Here is a 22,746-nt window from a genome sequence, read left to right on the forward strand (position 1 = left end):
GACCCACAACATTAATTAAGCAATGATGGACTTGGTTAATCTTTAAAAATGCAATAGTCTTTACAAAGGACCAGTGCTAATTGCATTACGCTTCTGTGTAAAAAAAGATAAGAGAAGATCAAGGGAGTAGACAGATAAAAAGGTAAGTCTTGTGTCTTCTGTCTTAGGTTTTCATAGAAATAACCAGAAGATATATATTTTTTTGCTTATCTTTTTTCTGTAGTTAGTATGATCAAAGCTAACATTTCAAAAGCCGATCTTCCCTGGAAACATGAATAGGAACATAATACATTCAGTTGCAGTTTTACCTAACTTTTAGTGAGGGCCTACTGTGTGCTAAAACTATGCTTGGCAATTTCCTGTGTCTTCCCAGGTGAGGAAGTCAGGCCGTAAATGTAGTAGGATTAATGACGGCGTTCTGAGCTAGTGAGAATGTTTAGGAACCATGACTTAAGAAACGTTTATCTGCGTATGATTCTCACTGCTGATAAAGACACGGTGATGCTGCAGCATGTATGTATTGTGGAGACACTGAAATTTAATACAACTTTTTGAATAAAAATTTGATAATGTATCCGAAGAACCAGATCTATATAAATGTTCTTAACATTGCACCCATTATTTCCATTTCTGAGAATTATCTTAAGGAGATACTTTTTTAAAGAAACATGTTTCAGGTTAGAGGAGTATAATTATAATATCTTTTAAATGTAGCTATATCTGGAAATTACATAAATTTTAATCATTAAGGAAATGATAGGTGAATTATTGCATAATGACTTTTAGACACTTAAATCTGGTCATTATAAAGTCTTTGGAAGAACAGGTAAAAGGCTTAAGACAAAAAGCCAAAAGAAAAAATATGTACCAGGATAGTAATTAAAAGGTATTCATTAATGTTGGAAGGAAGTGTGAAGATGGGATGTAGTTTGTGTGTGGTAGTAGAATTCTGAGCGTGTTTTCCTTTTTGGGTGTGGTGAATGGACGTTGTCCGGTCTCCCCAGCATCCCTTCCCACCCTATATGCAGCTAAGAGGAAAGGAAACCTTTCACCTCTGGCCAGTGAGCTGAGATGCTGTTTGCCTGCAGTCATTGGCAGCCTTGCCTCCCTGTTTTTTTCCACTGCCGAAGGGAGGAAACTTGCCTCTAGTAAGAGACAAAAAACTAAAAATCTAGAGAGAGGCTGGAGTCAGAGGGATGAACAGATATATGGAGAAAGGGGTACAGAGATGGACGGGCTCACCTGAATTAAGTTGGCGAGACAGTCTTCTAAATTTGGCACTTATGTGACCCCACACAATTTCTTTCTTATACTAGTTAATCTTGTTCTAGTCTGCTGACAATCAAAAGAATTCAGACAATAGAATTGGTTTAATTTTTAAAAGTTTTTATTCTGTGTTAGAGTCTGCCAAGGTTGTTGTTTGTTTTTAAATGAACCTTCTTTACTTTCTGAAGTACTAGAACATTTTGTACTTGTGTATAAATACTGCATTTATGAATCATTTCCCATTATTTTACTGATAGAATGTTGGTCTCCTCTCAGGTCTTCTTCTCAGGTTTTCCTGCAACACAGTCACATTAACAGTTTTTCCACATCCTGATTCTGACAATAGTCATCCTGAGAATGCTTTTGGAAAGTATGGTCTGAAACTACAATGCGGATTCAAATCTGTATAAGGCAGAAATGTATGGGGAATTCTGAAATCAATCAACAAACAGTAATTGTGCACCTACTATGTGCCAGGTACCGGGGCTACAATGAAAATAAAAGTAGACAGAGCTCCTGTCCTTAACATGCTTATCTCTGTGTGTGCTGTGTGCATTCACTGGAGGTCCAGGGAGGCTTAATCTGGGAGTATATTTAGCACTTAATGTTTATTTAATACCTCTGCAAAAGGTCAACAGGATAACAAGCAACATTTATGGACCTTTAATAAGATAAGGTCTGTGCCGTATCTTATTTTCCCCATTTTACCAGATGAGGAAATGGAGATGCAATGAGGATATTTAATGTGTCCAAGATTACAGAGTTAACAGGTGCCAAAGGTGGATTTAACCTGACACAGTCTGGCTCCTTACCATAGAATAATGCTGCTTACACGGTTGAAAGAAATCTGCTCAGAAATGCTGAAATTAATTTTTAAATTTTTTTGGAAAAATATTTATTAAGTTAAATGTTGGTGGTGAGATATACAGGTATCTGAGTAGAATAAAATGATAGGAGATTCCCTTTCCAACTTGCTATACTTTGAACCACAGGAAAAAAGTTCTGAAAAAATTAGTTCATCCATTTATTCATGTATTCAACAGCATTTTCAGCATACCACCTGCTACTAAGCAAATTATGTAGAAAGCCCTCGGTTTGTTAAGAGTAAATGGAACAGAAACAAATCCTTAAAATATAGCATAGGATGGTAAGTTCTGTAATAAAAGGGTTAAAAGGGAACTTTGAGAGCATTAAGAGGTGAAAGGAGGAGAAAGAGGGAGGAAATGTCATGAATTGTTTGACAAGTAAGCGAGGCATTGAAATATGAGGCGGAATTCTTCCATGGACTTGGGGGTGAGTATAGGAGTGGTGGTGTAGAAAGGGACTTGTGCGGCAGGATCGACTTCTAAGCTCAGTCAACGGTGTCCTGAGAATTGCAAGTGGCTCTAAGAGCCTGACTAAAAAGATAGGTTGTACAAACTGAGCGAAAGCATTTGGAATTGTCTTTGAGGTCAAGGCTACATAAACTCTTTTAATTGTGTACACCTACCAGCAAAAATAACTTGAGCATATACTCTTCAAATATGTGTTTATTTGGATATATTTATTTATATATATGGACTATCAGATTAGTTTCTTATATCCCTTCAGAAATACACACAGATGTGATTAAATAGGAAATATTTAAAGATACATGTTAGTTTTTGCGCCTATAAAATTTTCTTAAACATTAGAAAGACCAATGTGTATGAAAATGCAGATACGTTTTTGAAAATTTTGATTTAACACTTTGTGATGGGGTAATTTAAAGGACTGGTTCTAAATTCAGTTTATTTCGATTTCTAGTTTTAGTTAAATCAAGACACTTCATAAAGAAATACAGTTCTGATTGAAGGAGTATTTATTGGCAGGACTAACTAAGTCATAATGCAGTTTTTGCAGTTTTTTTTCAGTCTTAAACAATGTACTTAGGTTTTTCTTGAAATGTAATCAGTAACTTTTTGTTTTTCCTGATATCATTTAGTCATTCTTGTAAACTCTTTGGAAGGTGTTGCATTTTAGTATTTTTAGTAGTTGGTTGAAATTCATACTCTTCATCTGGATTATTTAGACACGGGCTAGAAAATTCTGTTTCTACAGAGCCCTTAGAAATAATACCACACATCTACAACCATCTGATCTTGACAAACCTGACAAAAACAAGAAATGGGGAAAGGATTCCCTATTTAATAAATGGTACTGGGAAAACTAGTTAGCCATATGTAGAAAGCTGAAATTGGATCCCTTCCTAACACCTTATATGAAAATTAATTCCAGATGGATTAAAGACTTAAATATTAGACCTAAAACCATAAAAACCTTAGAAGAAAACCTAGGCAATACCATTCAGAACCTAGGCATGGGCAAAGACTTCATGTCCAAAACACCAAAAACAATGCCAACGAAAGCCAAAATAGACAAATGGGAACTAATTAAACTAAAGAGCTTCTGCACAGCAAAAGAAACTACCTTCAGAGTGAACAGGCAGCCTACAGAATGGGAGAAAATTTTTGCAATCTACTCATCTGACAAAGCGCTAATATCCAGAATCTACATAGAACTTAAACAAATTTACCAAAAAAAATCAAACAACCCCACCAAAAAGTGGGCAAAGGATATGAACAGACAATTCTCAAAAGAAGACATTTATGCAGCCAACAGACACATGAAAAAATGCTCATCATCACTGGCCATCAGAGAAATGCAAATCAAAACCACAATGCGATACCATCTCACATCAGTTAGAATGGCGATCATTAAAAAGTCAGGAAACAACAGGTGCTGGAGAGGATGTGGAGAAATAGGAACACTTTTTCACTGTTGGTGGGACTGTAAACTAGTTCAACCATTGTGGAAGACAGTGTGGCAATTCCTCAAGGATCGAGAACTAGAAATACCATTTGACCCAGCCATCTCATTACTGGATATATACCCAAAGGATTATAAATCATGCAGCTATAAAGATATATGCACACGTATGTTTATTGTGGCACTATTCACAATAGCAAAGACTTGGAACCAACCCAAATGTCCATCAATGACAGACTGGATTAAGAAAATGTGGCACATATAAACCATGGAATACTATGCAGCCATAAAAAAGGATGAGTTTATGTCCTTTGTAGGGACATGGATGAAGCTGGAAACCATCATTCTGAGCAAACTATCACAAGGACAGAAAACCAAACACTGCCTTTTCTCACTCATAGGTGGTTACTGAACAATGAGAACACTTGGACACAGGGTGGGGAACATCACACACTGGGGCCTGTCATGGGGTGGAGGAAGGCGGGAGGGGGAAGGGATAGCATTAGGAGATATACTTAATGTAAATGACGAGTTAATGGGTGCAGCACACCAACATGGCACATTGATACATATGTAACAAACCTGCACATTGTGCACATGTACCCTATATAATGTAAGTATAATAATAAAAAATAAAGAAAAAAAACCTTAAAAGCAGAATTATAGAAGATGCCAGAAAAAGAGTTAGTAAAGAATGCTTGCAAGGGAAAGAATAAACACCAAGAGTTTTTCAATAAAATATTTTAAAATAGCCAGGTGTGGTGGCTCATGCCTGTAATCTCAGCATTTTGGGAGGCCAAGGCAGGAGGATCACTTGAGCCCAGGAGTTCAAAACCAGCCTGGGCAACATAGTAGGACCCCATCTCTGAAGGGCAGTCACTCAACAACATGTGTAAGTTAACAGACAATAAGAAACAAGAAGGGACAAAACACCAAAACCTCACTCCTATAGTTGTAATCTTCCCTAATGTTGTTAGCTGGTGTTAATACTTAGTATCCAGTAAAATTACTGAAACGAAAATCATAGTATATTTACCAACAGCTTACTTGCATTATTGAAATTATTATAGTACATACCAATTGATATTTTAATTACTGGTTTCTATTCTCTTCATCCTACACATTTTCCAGGCAAACATTTTTCATTCTATATCAAGGTAATTTCTACCTAAGTCCTCCCCTGAGAAAAAAAACCAAGTAATAAATAATACAACCCTTAAAAGTTTGCAAATTAAGAAGTCCACTTTACCTGCTTTGACTCCCACGGTTGCTCTGAGAAACTGGCTGAACAGGATGGTTTTTGTTGATAGTTTGTTCATAATGAACTAGGAAGGGAGGCAAAAAAAAAAAAAAAAAAAAAAAAAAAAAAGAAAAGAAAAGAAAGAAAGAAAGAAAAATCTGTTTCTAATCTTTTTTTAATGGTCAGATAGGAGAGGTATCTTTTTGTTTTTTAATAAGACACAGTCACATTACTTTTAGCCATTAAATCAATGATGAGGAAACATTCCCCCAATTGTATGAGTTATCTCTTGCTGCATAACAAATCATCCCCACAATTAGTATTGTAAAACAACAGACATTTTTTATCTCATAGTTTCTGTGGGTCACAGATCTCAGGAGTGGCTTAGCTGCATTATTTTGGGTCAGAATCTCCCACAACACTGTGGCTGAGGGGTTGGCCGGGCTTCCAGTCAGCTCAAGGCGAAATTGACTGAGGCTCTGCTTCCAAGTTCCCTCACGTGCCTGTTGACATACCTCAGGTCCTCGTCAGCTGTTGGCTAGAGGTGGTAGTTCCTTGCCAAGGGCTTCTCCATAGAGAGTGAGAGAGGGTGAATAAGATATAAGTCTCAGCCTTTCTGTAACATAATTTCCGAAGTAACTTTTTCCATAATCCTATTTATTAGAGTTACTAAGTCACAGTCCATATTCTAGGGGAGGGGTTACACAAGGATATAGATACCAGGAAGAGAAGATCAGCAGGGGCAACCTCAGAAGCTGCTACCACACCCGTTTTCAAAGCAACAAATTAATTTAGAAAAGCAATTACTTTCTTATTCACTATTAAAATGTTATCTTTACCTTGAAAAGACATACTAAGCATATCTGTTTTTCTGAAAATATCTGCATAATCCTGGTAGCCACTAGTCATCACAGGAAAGGTTAGACAACTTGGGAGCCTTGTCTTTGGAAAAGAAAAATGTGCAAGTCCACTTTTAGTTGGATAACTGTTAAGTATTTGGATACAAAATAACTAACCAAGTAGGAAGGACAGTTAATTTGATAAAATTAAGCCCTTCATAAAGTAGGTTCTTGGCAAGTCTTTTAAGTTCGATAAACTTTTTCAACTAACTTAGAAGACTTGCCAAGAAACTTCTTTATATATAAAGGGCTTAATTTTATCAAATTAACTATTGATAACATCCTCTAGCATGTAGAATGCAATCCATTCCAATATTCTGAGAGTGAAGAAATGAATGTGGATTCCCCCCATCACCTCTCACTTGTGGGACCCTGTAAGAGTTCTTCCTTCAGGGAAACTCAGCTGGGTTAGGTGAGGGCATCAGTATCATTCCATACACTCAACATGCATACATTTCAATTACTTTCTAATTACTTTCTTTTTAGTTTTGCTGAAGAGTAGGAATATGGAAAAATCGGAATGCTAATATTGTTTTTCTGTACCATATGTATCATCTGGTGCTTACCCCTTTGGAGACCTCTGCTCTAGGCCAAGGGTTCTTAACTCAGGATTTATTGCTTATGGGTGATTTGTTTTCAAGGGATAAAAAATAGTGACCAAAGCTGTAATCAGATCTCCAAGAAACCATTAAGAACCACTGCTATAGGCAATGAACAGATAATGAAGAATTTTACAAAGGAGAACATGAAGGGATTTAAAGTTTAGGATGCTACTTGGTGGCAGAGTAGAGGGTGGCTTGGAGAGACCGAGCCTGGAGATAGGGCAGTGGAGGGTTCGCTCTCTCAGTGAGGCAAAAGGTGACAAGGGATTGAACCCAGGCATTGTGAGTGGGATGGAAAGGGGAAACTTGTGGCATATGAAAGTCGGCATGTGCCACAGTGAAAGGCTGCAGGATCTTGAAACCACTAAGCAGGTGTTCATAAAGGCAGTTTATAAAGAAAACATGCCCGCAAGAGGAAGTCCGATCTCAGATCTAAGACACTTCAGGTCCTCTGTCCCCACTTTTTTTTTTTTTTAAACACTGTTCTTTCTTTTATTTTTTATTCTTTTGTTATTTTTTTTCCCCTGGAGATTCAAGCTGGGAGAGAAAGGAGAGATTCAATGACAAGTTATCAATATTTTCTAAAAGAAACCTAGCCATTTAGTAATAGAAGAAGGGTGTTTGGAAAGGGGCCGTGGAATAATACTGGCGCCCCAAATAAATCCGTGATCTGCTAAACATCTTCTGGGTTAGAAAATAGAATTGATCTGAATTCCATAGCTGTGGCTTCTTTAAGAAGGGTAAGATGTTTTAAAGTCCACCCCCGCCCTCTCCCCCGACCCCACCCCTACCCGGCTTTCTTCTGGAATTTTGATTTCTTTCCTTCTATTGTGATGAACATTGCTTTGGTTTTGTCTAGGCTGAGCTCTGTCTCCTGATCAGTCTCCTATTTCTGCTTATATCATAAAGGCAAGTTTCTGTAGTGCTTCATACCTTACCTAGGCTCTTCACATGGGCTTTCTTACTTAACCAGCTCCTTGGGCATTGCTCTGAGTGTCCAATTCAGCTGAAAATATCATCTGCATGGCATTGCTGTCACAGTAGATTCTCAAAGTTGTAGTTGTCATCTCTTGGAGGTTCAGATAAGAAGATGAGTGGGGCACAGGAGCAGTGCACTTCCCCCTTGAAGTAATGTGGGGACAGAAAAGAGGCAGCTGTGTTTCAACAAGAGCCTCTTTCAGTCCTTGCATGGCCTCATGTTTCTTGACATGCTAACCAGTCCAGAAACAACAATGTCAGTGCAACTGGCCTTTCCCCACTGCTTCTGTAGAGGCTGATGTTATTCCTGTGGCCCAGCCAGGGCACCATCCTGAAGAACACAGAGCCAGTGTGCTGTGGGAGTTGAGGCTGCTGTCAAACTTGGCCAGTTCCTTTCCAGACACGGTCACTTCCCACTGGAAGTGAGCCAAGCTGGAGGATGGGCAGGGAGAGGATGGGATGCTCCATACAACATCTACCTTTCTAAGTTCAAGAGGCATTGTGGATTGTTCCTATGAGATTTTGTGGACTGTTAAGATTTCTTCTATCAGTGACAATAAAGTGAGACCTTATGCTGCAATTATTTCCAAACTGGCTGATTTTATCTCTGTAGCAGAACTCCTGGCACATGGCTACAGGTGTGTAGGTAACCTGAAGATATCTGACTCAGTGATCACTGTTTTTTGGTAAATGGAGAAAAAGGGCTCTTAGCTGGCTTCAGATCTTGTCTGGTTTCAATCTTGTGTGGTGACTGTTGGGAATTATTTCCTGGATATTTAATTTTTCATTTGAAAAACTATGGTAGAGGTCTACAAAGATAGTCCCTCCCTCCCTCCTTCCCTCCCCCCTCCCCCCTTCCCTCCTTCCCTCCCTCCCCCCTCCCCCCTTCCCTCCTTCCCTCCCTCCCTCTCTTCCCTCCTTCCCTCCCTCCGTCCCTCTCTCCCTCACTTGCTTGCTGGGAAAGAAGGGAGAGATTCATTGATGAGTTACCAATATTTTCTAAAAATATCCAGTAATACATAGTAATAGAAGAAAAAGGGTGTTTGGAAAGAGGTGCTGTGGAATAATGTTGGAGCCCTAAAAAATCTGTGGTTTACTAAACATTTTCTGGGTTGGGAAATAGAATTGATTTGAATCCTCCAGCTGTGCCTTGTTTAAGAAGGGTGAGTTGTTTTTATAATTTTTTTCTCCCTTTTTCTAGATCTATCTATTTTTCTCTGTTTGTCTCTTTCAAAATTTGAGGTATAGTTCTCTTTTCCCTCCTTCCTTGCCTTTTTCTTTTCTTTTCTCTCTCTTTCTTTTCTTTCTTTCTTTTTCTTTCTTTCTTTGTTTCTTTCTCTCTTTCTCTCTTTCTTTCTTTCTTTCTCTCTTTCTTTCTCTCTTTCTCTCTCTCACTTTCTCTCACTTTCTCTCTCTCTCTCTCTCTTTCTTTCTTTCTTTCTTTCTTTCTCTTTCTTTCTTTCTTTCTTTCTTTCTTTCTTTCTTTCTTTCTTTCTTTCTTTCTTTCTTTCTTTCTCTCTTCTTTTCTTTCTTTCCTTCTTCTCTCTTTCACATTAGGCTGAGCTGGGCTGTAGTTTCCTCTCAGTGACCTATTAATTGTGTGCCTTGAGGAAATTGATTCTCTTCTCTAAGCCCTTGTTTTCTCATCTGTAATGACATCTGCTTTATCACAGAGTGATATTCATTAATCATCAAGGATTGGAAATGATAAGTAAAGCACTAGAATAGTTCCTGTCACATCAAACAAACTTGCTAAATGAGAATTATCATTTTCCTGTATAAATTTCACCCATGTGGCCTGCAGTGACTTTGTAGAGGAGCGAATCAAGGTTTCTTGATGTGTGAGTCTCATGACTGTAGTAAGAAGCACAGCCAAGTTAGTCAACAAATGTTTATAAAAGTATCCATTGACAACATGGTGCTGTTGTAGTAAACGTTGTACAAAAAGCAAAAATATAAACTTTCTAGTTATTAAAAACTTGCCATCATATGTGGCAAGACATGGTAAAACATTTAGAATTTAAAAAAATAAGTATTTCTGTAATTTTCTAGATCCTCTTCTTATAATTTTTAATAATTTTTAAAAATTCCTGTCATTATTCCTAGATGTCTCTAACCTTTCAGAGATCTCTATAAGGCCAGTGATTCACTTCTGGACCTTTGAAGTTATATGCTGGGGTTTGGCTTTAGGACATTCTCATTCCCATTTGTGATAACCGTGAGCAGAAAGCTGACTCATTGCCTGATTAATACAGATAAACAAGTAATAGGAGGAGAGTGCAATATAATTCACATCTGCCTTAATAAATCAGATTTATTTAACTCTTGTTTAGTTAGCTTTGACTGGATGAGTCCTGCAGTGTTCTGGAGGAATTTGCAAGTCCCCTCACCTTTGCTGTCTGCTCTTAGAGGGTTACTTTCCCTGTTATCTCCTGATATCCCTGCTTCGTTGTTTCTTTTCAAACCTGAAGCCACCTCTCCGTTCATCACCCACTGCCCTTCAGAACTCTTCCCTTGAAGTCTTTCCAAACAGGTGCTGTCCTGCTTCATTTCTGATTGACATTCTGCTAACTCTTGTTTCTTATAGATGTTCTCCCTCCTGAATACTGACGTGCCTCTCTTTATATAGCCCTAACTGCCTTTGTGTTTCCATGTTCACTACTTGATGTTTACCAGTATTTCTTCTGCCTCCTCCAGGAGAGCTTGTGAGGATAGGGATACCATGTTGCTTTTTTATGTAATGCCCTACATTGTTATAAGTTAAATGAATTATAAAGACAATGGATAAAGGGCATATCTGGGAAAGCTCTCAATATACTTTTTTGTTTTTTAGTGTAGCAATTTTCATCTTAGTCTGATCATCTTACTATTAATAAAAACTTATTAGGCAAAGGTTCCAAATTATATCTTGCAGGAACGTGCACAAGTTTGGACTGGTGGATGACTCATTGACTCTGAAGAATTAAATAGTGGTGGTTTACTGAGAAAGTCAGCCTGAAAAATTGAGAGAGAAAGAGATTATACTAAGTCCTGCTGCAGGCAGAACCCATTAAGTGAGGCATTTCGGGGCCCCTTGTAACTTACCAATAACTCTCCCCATTTGTGTGGTACAGATGGCAGGAAGATGAGGACTTTAGGCTATCTGATGGGAGAATGAAGAAAAGGGGCCACAAGTACTCCTCCCTCTGTCAGCCTCATGTCAACCAGTAGTAGTGGTAATTACCACCATTGCTGAGCCCCTTACTAGAGTAATAGCAGTATAGTCATAGTATATCCAGATACTATGCTATTTTAAGAAAATAAATGCTATCACATTTAATCCTCACAAACCACCTCTGAAAAATTTTCACAATTTTATACAAGAGAACACAGAAGCTCAAGGTCACACCGTTAGTAAAGCATAGAGTCAGGCTATGTGTCCAGGTCTGTCCAATCTTAAAGCCTGTGCTAAGTCTTGTCCTCACCTATTTACCTGTTTATTTTGGCTATTTTGTTGGGTTTTTTCTTCCTTTGGGAAGGGGGAGGATGGAATCTTACATTTTTTGTCTTATATCCAGGACTTAGCATGTTAGGTGTGTTCTCAGTACATTTTTGCTGAGTGAATGGGCCAGTCCAGTCCAGTCCAGTTGCTCTATGATGGAATGTGGAACTGAGCAGTGTAGTGTCTTGGAAAGGGCCATGTTGAGGAGGTAGGAGGGAGACCTAGGTCCTAGTTCATTCTCTCTTACTAACACATGATCTTGGGCAAGTCACATACATTCTGTGGGTTTCAGAGTATTACCTGTGAAACATAAGGGGATTGAAGAACAATGTAATTTCTCCAATGCCTGATTCTTGTGAGGCATGGAGAAAAGGCCACTGGACTAGATCGATTTGAACATGTGTTACAGTAAAAGAGAGCGATTTCATGCTTGGGGTCAGTAATTCTGTTCTCTCTTTTTATCTCAGAAACCTATATTTGTGATTTATGATAAACTCTTGCATTTTCCAGTGCCATTCCTCCCAATTGCTGATGAAGATATAGCGATCCCTGCATCCTTCCTGGCTGTTTCATGATCTCAAAGTTTTATAGAAGATAAAAATTTAGTAACAATGTAGTAATAATATGATTAAGCACAATGATCATAAAAAAGACCACAAATATCATCTAATGAAAACTCAGCCTCCTCTTCCTTCAACTTCCTCTTCCTCAACTAGAGAAATGCTGAATTGGGATGGCATTTAATGTTCTGGTTTAAATACAGGTATTTTAATATCATGTAAATATCACTGCTTATTGCAGTTGAAGAAAAGTATCAAGAAAATAACAGATTATTCAGACATAGACTGACATGCTACACAATTACCCCAAGTCTACATTTTAAATGATTTTGCTGATGATTCCTACAATGAAATAATTTTCAATCACAAAATTACTCTTGTCCCTTAAAGTGAATTATTTCACGAGAGGCTAGATTTCAGATATATACATACACACACACGCACGTCTATATATATGCATGTGTGTATATACATATATATACACATGTTTATACATATACAGATATACATAGATACATTTGTTTAAAGTCCATCCTTTATAAGTCAGCCGACATAATGTTAATAACGTAAACACACACACATATATATGAATATTATTAACATTATGTCGGCTGACTTATAAAGGGTTGACTTTAAGCAAATTGAGTGTTGAACTTGATGGCCTTGACCATCTCTTGGATTTTTCCTGGGCTCACAATGATCAGAATATACATATTCTAGAAATAAAAATGTCATTGGGGAATGACATGAAACCTTTAACTCGAGTGACTCATGGAAATGTTGATTATTGATGCCTTCCAGGTGTAGGAGGAAGAAAGACAATCTGCCAAGTGCCACATTCTGACATTAGCAGGTTTTGATGAGGGAGAAAGCAGGTAGAGGGCTGTCGAGTTACTAACACAAAGCCACACAAACGGCAAGTGGCAAGGATGAAATGAAAGCCCAGGTCCTTTGAGCTTCTTCTTCTTTTTTTTCTTTTAGAGACAGAGTTTCATTCTGTTACCCAGGCTGGAGTGCAGATGCAGTGGTGTGATCATAGTGCACTACAACTTGGAACTCCTGGGCTCAAGCCATTCTCCCTCCACTGCCTCCCAGTAGCTGGGGACTACAGGTGCACACCATCCTGCCTGGCTTTGAGCTTCTCTTTAACTACTTGCTCTCTCTACCACACCCTGACATGGTTTCCTGCTTCTATAAGAGCTGACAACCCTTTCTTGGATTTGCAAGGTTAAGATAGAGCATAACTGAGAACTTTGCCCACTGCTTAAATCATTATTAAGTGGGACTATCACTTCATCCACTGATGGGATGGGTAGGAAAGGGGTGATGCTCTTGAGAAGCTAAGTAGGGTGAAAAGCTGTGCTGGAAGAAATTGGTTTCTGGCATTATATTCAGGAATATAGCAATTTATTTGCAAAACAATTGTTAGCAGGGTGTCGTGGAGGGCAAGGATGAAATAACTTAAGGGTTGGATTTTCTCTTAAAGGTGCTTCATTTGGCTGAAGCCTGTTTCCTCCCAGAGAATTTTAGTATTGAACAGGCTCGTGATGGATATTATTTCCAGGTGTCTACTTTAGAGATCTATGTAGAGATCTACTCTTTTTCCTCCAACATGGTCTGAAGTTCTCCAGTCTGTCAGACCAGCATTCTTTCTGCTGCAATTTAAGCTTACTTCCTCTCCTACTTCCGTTTAAACTGATACCTTGCCCAACACTGGTTAATCCCAAGAAAGATCTTGGGACAAATGTGTCTATTAGAACACTCTCTTTTTGGCTTAGTTGTCTTCATAATTCCTCTTGTAGGTGACTGGTTATCTTGATCTCTCCCACAATTGGTTTGGAAGCCTGCTCAGCAGCCCCTGTCACTCAACTCTCAAGGATCACTTTTGTTATCAAGCAAATATTAAAACAGGTGGAACCTGCCAACAGTAATACGACCCACTGAGGAGAGAAGGTGACTGAGTCTTGGCAGCTCAAGTCAGGCTTGAGAGAGGTGACTATGGGAATCCAAATGAACAGCTGATTTCCAAAGAATGTGCAAAATTCCAGTGTCAAAAATGTGAACAATTCAGTGCAACTGGACACACCTGACACACCTCTGCAGTCTCCTCACACAAGCCACCTGCTCTAAGTCAACTTCAGGAGAACCTTGTTTTCTAGCACCCACAGGAGCAGTTCCTACAACTCAAAGGAGAGTTCAAATGGAAGGAGGGTTTGCTCCAAGGCTCGGATATACAGCTCAGGGTTAACAAGAGTTTCCGGTGAAGCCCATGATGAAAGTTTATTATGAAACACTGACGTTTCTCACCTTTTTTTACACTTTCATTTTGCTGACCTGTTATCAGTAATTTACGTGTTACTCACTGTCAAAAAACATGAATAGTTCTTATAGCCTGGCTTCCCTTTCTTCCAAGTCTCAGAGCTTCTGCTGGGTCAGGTTAGCCCAACCTCAAAAAAACCTTGGAGTTTTTCCAGGTAGTCAGTTCTTTCTGCTCAGCTGCCACCGTGACTTCATAAATTTATGTAAAGGAAGAATAATCTAGTGGGGAAAAACTTGGCTGTATTAAGAGAAGATATGAGTTTGAAGCCAAGTTTCATTAAGTTGATAATTACGTGACTTTATCTCCTTTGAAAAAGCAGCTTTGTCTCCTAGTACATCTGGTTTTAATTTTGTATGATACAGATAAGATACTAGTCACATGGTGATATACAAGGATGCTCTGAAAATGAACTAAGGCATACTAAGCTCCAAGACTCCTTTGATATAAATCCTACATAAAGTCAGCAAATTGAGGTTATCATTATAATGATGTAAGTGGATGTAAATGCTCACCAAGGCTTAACTACATAAACACAAGGAAGAGGAAGAGAGATTTTTTTTTGAGTTAAAAAAAATAAGTGGCCAACATCCCCCCTTTTTTATTTTTACGGTGTGTGTACATTAACATTTCTAAATTACTCAATTCCTTCTTGTGAAGGTTTTGCTAAAACCTGTAAGTTTAGACTATCTGGTGAAAAATCATATCCTTTTGTTATTGATGTTTTAAAACATTTAAGTATTTTGACCTGAATGCTGAAGAACAAAGACAATTGTTCAACTAAAAAGGCAGAATGTAAATATTTATTTAGCTTAGGTATTCTCAGAGCATCTATTTTCACAATCAAAATACTTCCTCGCAAATATTTGAGAAAGAGTTATAATACGGCTCTTTGAAAAGCGTGGGAAATTAAGGATGAAATAAAAACGTGACTATAGACTTCCTTCCTCAATTTTGAGTAAGATTTCAGTGAGGTTCTCTTATAATTGGATGTTGATTTTATTAGCTTTTTGTGTGACTTCATACTGCTTACATTTGAAAATGTTAATTGCATTTAATAGATACATGGTTTACAGTGAATTAAGTGAAATATTGAAAAACAATTCTTAGAAAATAAAAAAAAATGTTGCTTTCCATTTTATTCCTTTTTGATTTATTTATTCCCAGGTTCTGCAGATTAATTTAACTTTCATAATTTTGTTTGCTACATATTCTTTTTTTTTTTTTGGAGACGGAGTCTCACTCTGTTGCCCAGGCTGGAGTGCAGTGGCGCTATCTCTGCTCACTGCAACATCTGCCTCTCTGGTTGAAGCAATTCTCCTGCCTCAACCCCCCGAGTAGCTGGGATTGCAGGCACATGATGCCATGCCCAGCTAATTTTTTGTATTTTAGTAGAGATGGGGTTTCACCATGTTGCCCAGGCTGGTCTTGAACTCCTGAGCTTAGGCAGTCCACCTGCCTCGGCCTCCCAAAGTGCTAGGATTACAGTTGTGAGCCACCACGCCCAGGCACTAGTTATTCACTTTCTTGTTTGAACTTTTGATCATTTATTCCTTTATTTGGCTGCCCATTCATTTGTTAATACACTTGTGAAATATTCAATGACCTAATAATTTGTGCCAGTCACCATTCTAGGTACAATTACATTTCATTAGTATAAAGGCATACATTTCATTTAGGCATATTTCTTTTATATTTGGCAAATTAATTTGTTTTGAAGCACATTGTAAACACTAGAAAGAAATTGATGTGACTTAGTATGGTAATAAGGGAATGTCTGCAATTCAGGTTTTTGACCAGGTCAGCAGTAATGATAACGGCTTACACCAACAGAACCCTGCCATGTACCAGGTGCTATTCCAAGTGCTTTTCATGAATAAATGAGTTGAATCCTTAAAATAACTGAAGATTAAAATAAGAGAGGAGGAAACTGAAGCAGATACCTCACTTTAAGTGATGCTGTTAAAGTTACAGAGCCTAATAAATGCTGGTGCCAAAAGGACAATATTACAAATGTCAAAGTGTTTTTGTGAGGATTAAAATAAGAAAGTCGTGCAAAGTGTTTATAACTCAATAATCAGTAGGGAAAAAAACCCAGATCATAGAATAATTGTTTTTGTGATTGCACCAAGTGACTCATTTAAAATGCAGTCTCTAGGGTGGACTTAACTCGGTCACCTACTAGCTGTGTGACCCTTCAAAAATTGTTTTACTTCTCTGTGCCTCAGTTTCCCATCTGTAAAATGAGCATAATTCCTGCATGATCTAAGTAGGTAACTATGAGGCTGTAGTCTAGGAGATACGGACTTGACAGTGTGTCGCAGGCCATGAAGAACTCCGGGAGCGTAGGAATTTTGCAGCAGTGTCTTTTTAAATGGTCCTACCTGCTGGTAGGACACCCGCCTTTTAAAAGATGGATAGCCTAAATAGTACACAAATCAACTTTTACCTCACTAGCATTTTTTTTTCCCACTAAACACTTCTGGGTTCTTGGTAATTCTTTTGTAAACCACTTCCTCTTGTTGAAATCTTGAACTAGTTTTGATATAGAAACTAGCTGTTGGGGTGATAGCACATGAGCCAGTTTATTAAAATCAGCACCTGGTCTTTGGAGAATGGTGGTCTCTTCTGATTCTTTGTCCTGGATTACAACTCCATCTTGCCACCCAATCCCATCATAGAAACTCATCCTTAAATACTCTTAATTGACCACATCTCTCTGCTCTGTAATTCTAGCTTGCAAAATAAGCTCTCCTAAATATATCATCTGATGACTATTCCAGTTTGCTGTGCTTTCTATTTTTTACATCTTGTGTTATTTGAAGACGTTTATATTTACCTAATCACCCTAGAAGCCCCAGGGGAAAGCAGGATGCCATGAGGCTCCAAGCACGCTGACTGTCTGCATTCATTGGCCAGAAGGAACCGTATTCACTCCTCTTTGGTTTTCACACAAGTCACTACTTTCTTGACTCAACCACACATCCCTTCCTTTGTTATGCTTGTATCTGAGTCATTGCTGCTGCTGATAACCAAATGCTCTTTTGCCATGTTCTTTTCTTTTTTCTACTATTTGGAAAGTCTAATGACTTGCTCCTTTTCTGTCCCCTACAGAGAGTGCAGTGGCTCATGCCTGTAATCTCAACACGTTGGGAGGCTGAGGTGGGCAGATCACATAAGGCCACGAGATCGAGACCAGCCTGGCAAAACTCCATCTCTATTAAAAATACAAAAATGAACTGGACATGGTGGCATGCACCTGTGGTTCTGGCTACTTGGGAGGCTGAGGCAGGAGAATCGCTTGAACCTGGCAAGTGGAAGTTACAGTGAGCTGGGATCACACTACAGTACTTCAGCTGGGGTGACAGAACAAGACTGTGTCTTAAAAAAATAAATAAAAACTAATAGTAAGTTGACTTTCTATTACTGTGGATTTAATTAGTACAATTAGTGTGTTTTCTATGCGGAAGGGGGATGGAGGAGGGAGGAAAGAAGCTGTTATTATAAAACTGTAGTATATGTTTTAAAAAGTTATAATTTTTATCTTTTTTTATTCTTAGAAGCAATATATCTCACACTTCAGGGCTAAAATGTACTTCTCTTCCTCTTCTAAAATCCTGGATACAAATCCTTGGTTTTAAGTTCTCTTTTCCATTCCAGGACACTTTGCAGCCAAAAGTGGAGGTTGAGCTGATCAGGATGGGTTAGGCAACCCTTGTTGTTGAAGGAAGATTTTGGTGGAAGGATCCCATCCCAGTCCCTCCCCTCCCCTCTTCTTCCTCTTCCTCCCCCTTATGATTTTCTGAGCTCTTCAAACACTTTGTCCCTGGGATCACCCTCGCCTCGGGGATGGAGCGCTCCAATGTGGCACCCTTATACCTTGCAAGTGCCTTCAGCAGTGCTTCTGTCAGCCTTGGATGGTGTAATCCGGAGCTGGAGGTCTCTAAGCAGTCAGGCTGCTGCGAGCATGATATTTTGGTGTGTTTGCACCAGCTTCCTGTTGCAGAATTTGGGAAGTGAATCTGGTAACTGCCTGAACAGAAACACTTCCCCTTACTTTCTATATCAAAAAGAAGTTATGAAGTTACCTGACATTGGTGTCTCTTTTTAGGAGTAAGTACAAAGCATTGTGTTTTAAGGAGACTACATAAATAGGGAAAGAACCTCAGCTTCAGCTAAAATAGGTCACACAATTTCTTTTAGCCTCAGTTTCCTCTTCTGTAAGATGAAGCGATACTATGCCCCTTGCATTGGTTGCTATGAGAAGGCAATGAGATGACTTAAATGAAGTGCTAGGTACCTTGGCGGGGGGCACTCAATAAGTGGTAGCCATTTCTCTTTTGGAGAATAGGTTCTGTTTTGTATAAATGTTGTGGACTCTGTCTTCTGAAGTTTGTTTTGTGAGTTGCAGTCATGTGCTTCATATTTCCACGGTAACCCTTGTACTCTGTGTCGGTGTTTATACCCACTTTTGCCAGTGGAGTGAGAGCTCCTGCAGGAAAGAAAGGCATAGTGTGTTTGCTGATCTATGTGCTGGGGTAGAGCGGCGTGGAAGGAAGGGCCAAAGAGCTCAGGCTGGAGCCAGGCTGTCTGAGTTTAAATGCTGCTGCTAAGTTGGTAGCTGTGTAAACTCAGGCAAGTTACTCACCTTCTCTGTGTTTCAGTTTCATCATCTGTAGAATAGAGACACTACTGTATACTACCTCATAGAGAGGTTGTAAGAATTAAATGAAAAAATTCACAGATATATGTAAAATGCTTAAAACAGCATCTGGCTCAGGGTATGTATACTGTTACTATTTACAGCATACATCAGACTCACCATATGGTGAGTGCTCCCTAAATGCAAGCTTGCAAATGAGTGGGAAGTAGAGCATCCCTCTTTCTCTGTGTTCTATAGGGATCCCAAATGGAAGTGTGAACTACACGTGCTTATAAGAGATAGAATATCAAGAATATCAAGTAGAATTTAGATTCCTGTATATGGGAGAATATTCCTCTTCTGCTGGACTCTCTATTTCTGTTTCTGCTGCACCCTTGATTTCCCTCCCATTTGGTATTCCCAGGGCTCCTGTTCGTATCTCTTTGGTCATATCTCCCGGTCATATCTCTGGTGGTCAGTTCTGTGGGGACAGCACTATGTCCAATTTGCTTAATGTTGTATCCGTAGCTCCTAGCCTCTGGCATGATAGCTTCTAAAAGCATGTTTAACAAATGATACGTGGAACACTAGAAAGTGCTATTGAACGTAAGTTTCCAAGAGACACTATTTGTGCACTTAGTAAGGTCAGTACACTGGGCCAGGGCGGGGGCAGGAATACGTGAGAACACAAGTGTAGTGGGAACATATTGTTAATTTACAACCGCAGGAAAAAACAAATATGCATGGTCATAAAGCTTGATTTAGAAAACAGTCTCATTATTAGTGTTAACCCCAAACCTTGGTATTTAGTTTAGGGTAGAATCTGGGAAGAGAAATCAAATGGGAGATTCAGCCCAGAAGAATCACATGATAAAGACTGACTAAATACTGTAAATTTTTCTCAGAGCAAACTTTTATAATACATGTTTCTCAAATATTAATTGATGGTCTAGTGTCTAAAAGAAATAAGCCCAGGAAGGCTATACCATTGTATTTTAAGTGACCTCTAGCCACTCTAACAACTCCTTGAGAGTTATGGCAACGTCCAGGATGTTTTGTGCCTTTGTCAGGCATATGATATATTACTGCTTGCCTGGCCCAGTGTCTTTTAAGATTTTCTGTGGATCAAGTGTCAGGCCATGGCAGGAGACTTGTTCTAAAACAATCATCAGCCTGGTTGAAACAACATAAAAAATGTTTCTAAGTTTGCTATGAGTGTTGTCCATGGCACCTCACCGCAAAGCTATTTTCCTTTGCATCTTGCAGTTGTTTTCATGGTGGCAACTTCTGCAAAGCATATATGATACCTGGCAAAGGATGTCATGGCAGGTTGAGTGGTCTATCTGTAAGTCTTTCTAATTTGGCAGTAAAATTTTAAAGCAAATCCCAGAAAATCCTTGTTGATCTTTGACTCTATGCCCATTAAAGTTTTTTATATCCCCAAAGAATTAAGATCTTCAGATAAAATGTGAAGTGCGGCACAAACGAAGACACATTTGTCAAGTATTAAAACGTGCCAGGACTTGGAGGTGTCACAAGACCTTTTACAAACTGTGTATAGTTTTGTAAATTTAACAAATGACATGAAATTTTATCTTTATAAATGAAACTCCCAATTCTTGTTTTTCTTTCTCAACTGGAGGCAACTAGAAAAAGAAAGACTTTTTGCTTTAAGATTGGATTTATTTTAGGCCTATTTGTTGATTTTTGGATGTATTACAAGCCCCGGTGGGAGAGGGAAGTTCTGGAGCCAGAAGGACCTTGATCCTGCCTTTGGCACCAATCAGGCGCATACACTGGGGCAAGTCTCTTAACTTTCTGGTGGTCAGTTCCTCATCTGAAAAAAGGAATCACTACCTACCTCACATGGTAGTGTCCAGCACATACTGGGCAACATTAATTTTAAAATCTGAATTTAGGTTACTTTTTAAACATACATATGGGTAGAAAGAAAGCTGGGCTTAAGCCAGAAAACCAGTCTTGGTCCTGCTACTTCTTAGTTTTCAACAAATTAACTCAGAAACAGAAATTTAGAACTGAAGGGATTTGGAGGGAGCCCAGCCCTCTTGACTTTCAAATAACAAAACTGAGGACCACAAAAATGATAAGCCTTGCTTAAGGCCAGGCAAGCTAGTGACAGGGCATTGAACATAAACCAGCAGTCAGGGTGCCGGGTCCCAGCCTTTTTCAGTCCTACAGCCCTGCCTTTTGGTAAAAAGCTACACAGATTTTGTTATGATTTAATCACATTTGTTTCAAGTGTCAACCTAATTTGATATTCTTAGTGCCAAAAAGACTTCTTTAGAATAGAAGAACAAAATGACAACCATGACTATTTGACCAGAAGAGAAGTATAGAGCAGAGAATCTTAAGAGTTCTGACATAACTCAGAAAGTTGAAGATCAGGGCGGTGACTCTCGGCCTGGATTGATGCATGGACATGCAGTGCCAGAACTTCTCAAAGATTCTCAATCTTTCCCCCCACATCACAGCTGCCTTATTCTGATGGGAAAATAGAAAGGTACCTCTCTGAGGGAAGAGCACATATATTACATATTGTTTGAAACCTCCACGGTGGCTTGTACAGTGCTTAGCACCCCATTGATTTCTTTAAATGCCTTCTAAATAGCATGGACAATGAAAAACTACTACTAGAATTTTCAGTATAGGGTATTGATGGGATTTACAAGCTGAATGCACCTGTGCAATCAGCACCCTGATGTATACACAGAGAATATTATCAGCATTCCAGAAGCCTCCTCCATGCCCCCAGCGGGGTACCTCGATCCTCGCTTCTAACAGCGTACAGCATAGATGAGCTTTCGCCTGTTTGTCTACATTTTGTACAAATGGACTGACACAATAGGTACTCGTTGCGTTTGGATTCTTATGGGAAATATTCATATGTTGCTTTGGATACACAGGAAGTAGGATTCCAAATTGGGGGCCCTCAGTGGAGGACAAAAGGAATTTGCATATTGCAGTTTCATTTTAATGATGGAAACTGGTATCAATATAGCACTTGATTAGTAAGAGTGTGTAGGTGTAATTAGGTTGAAACTTGTTCTTATTGCCAAGATTTTTGTACCTTAAATGATTCACTACATTTTACAGCAAAGTATAATTTTAGTTAGGCCAATTGATGTAAATAATACAAAATTGAGGAGAGTGAAAAATAAAACCCTTTCCCTTGTGTGCTTTCCTTTGAAATTGTTTTCAAGCAAATTTTTATTTTTTATGTAATGTTCAGAAAAGAATGACAAATTTTCTAAATAAATAATCCAAATAAAAAGAAATTCTGAATGATGAACCCAGATCATTCTGTCTTCATTATCTTTATATTCCTATTATACAACTAAATGGCTGACACATAGTATGCATTCAATAAATGATGACTGCTAGAATAAGTGAATGATTAAGTTAAAACATCATGACAAACCAGGACATCACAATTTATTCTAGAGAATATGTACCAGCAGAGTAAACAGCAATTCCGGGAGCCTTAACACTCTGTACATAAATGAAGACTATTTGGAAGCAGTTTTGCTTTTCAGATTTGGAGTCATGCAATTGTAATCCTCCAGTTCTCATGGTGGAAGAGATTGCTAATTATGTCTCGGTATCCCTTTTCTTCTTCTTTTAGTAATAGAATTCCTGAGTATTAGCAAAGCATATGGCTACTTGACTAGATATAATATTTCACAGCATCCTTTGGAGCTACAAGACTAAGTCCTTGTCAATGGAAAGTGACCAGAAGTAATGCAGGCATCTTGTGGATTTCACTTTTAAAAAACAATTTGTGCTGACTGGGAAATGATAACAATAGAACAGCTGAAGAGAGTCTGTAAGTGAGTCCCATATCTGTAGTAGAATCTCTGCTCACCTGTGGATTGTTAAGTAAGAGAGAAACAAATTTCTATGTTATGAAGACACTATACTTTGGATGGGGTCTTTTTTTTAAAGAATACCTTAGC

At 38.6% G+C, this 22,746-nt stretch overlaps 1 long non-coding RNA gene across 1 annotated transcript in view; it reads right to left on the reverse strand.

Annotated features, from left to right (window-relative positions):
• Positions 1-22,746, reverse strand: part of LOC107000841 (uncharacterized) — an 82,351-nt gene that overhangs the window by 27,415 nt on the left and 32,190 nt on the right. Inside the window, exon 2 of the long non-coding RNA XR_013400970.1 lies at positions 5,303-5,378. This is a non-coding gene — a long non-coding RNA (uncharacterized LOC107000841). The remainder of the gene's footprint in view (positions 1-5,302; positions 5,379-22,746) is intronic.

The sequence above is a fragment of the Macaca mulatta genome, chromosome 11, assembly GCF_049350105.2.
Source record: "Macaca mulatta isolate MMU2019108-1 chromosome 11, T2T-MMU8v2.0, whole genome shotgun sequence".
In the NCBI taxonomy this organism is placed as follows: domain Eukaryota; kingdom Metazoa; phylum Chordata; class Mammalia; order Primates; family Cercopithecidae; genus Macaca; species Macaca mulatta.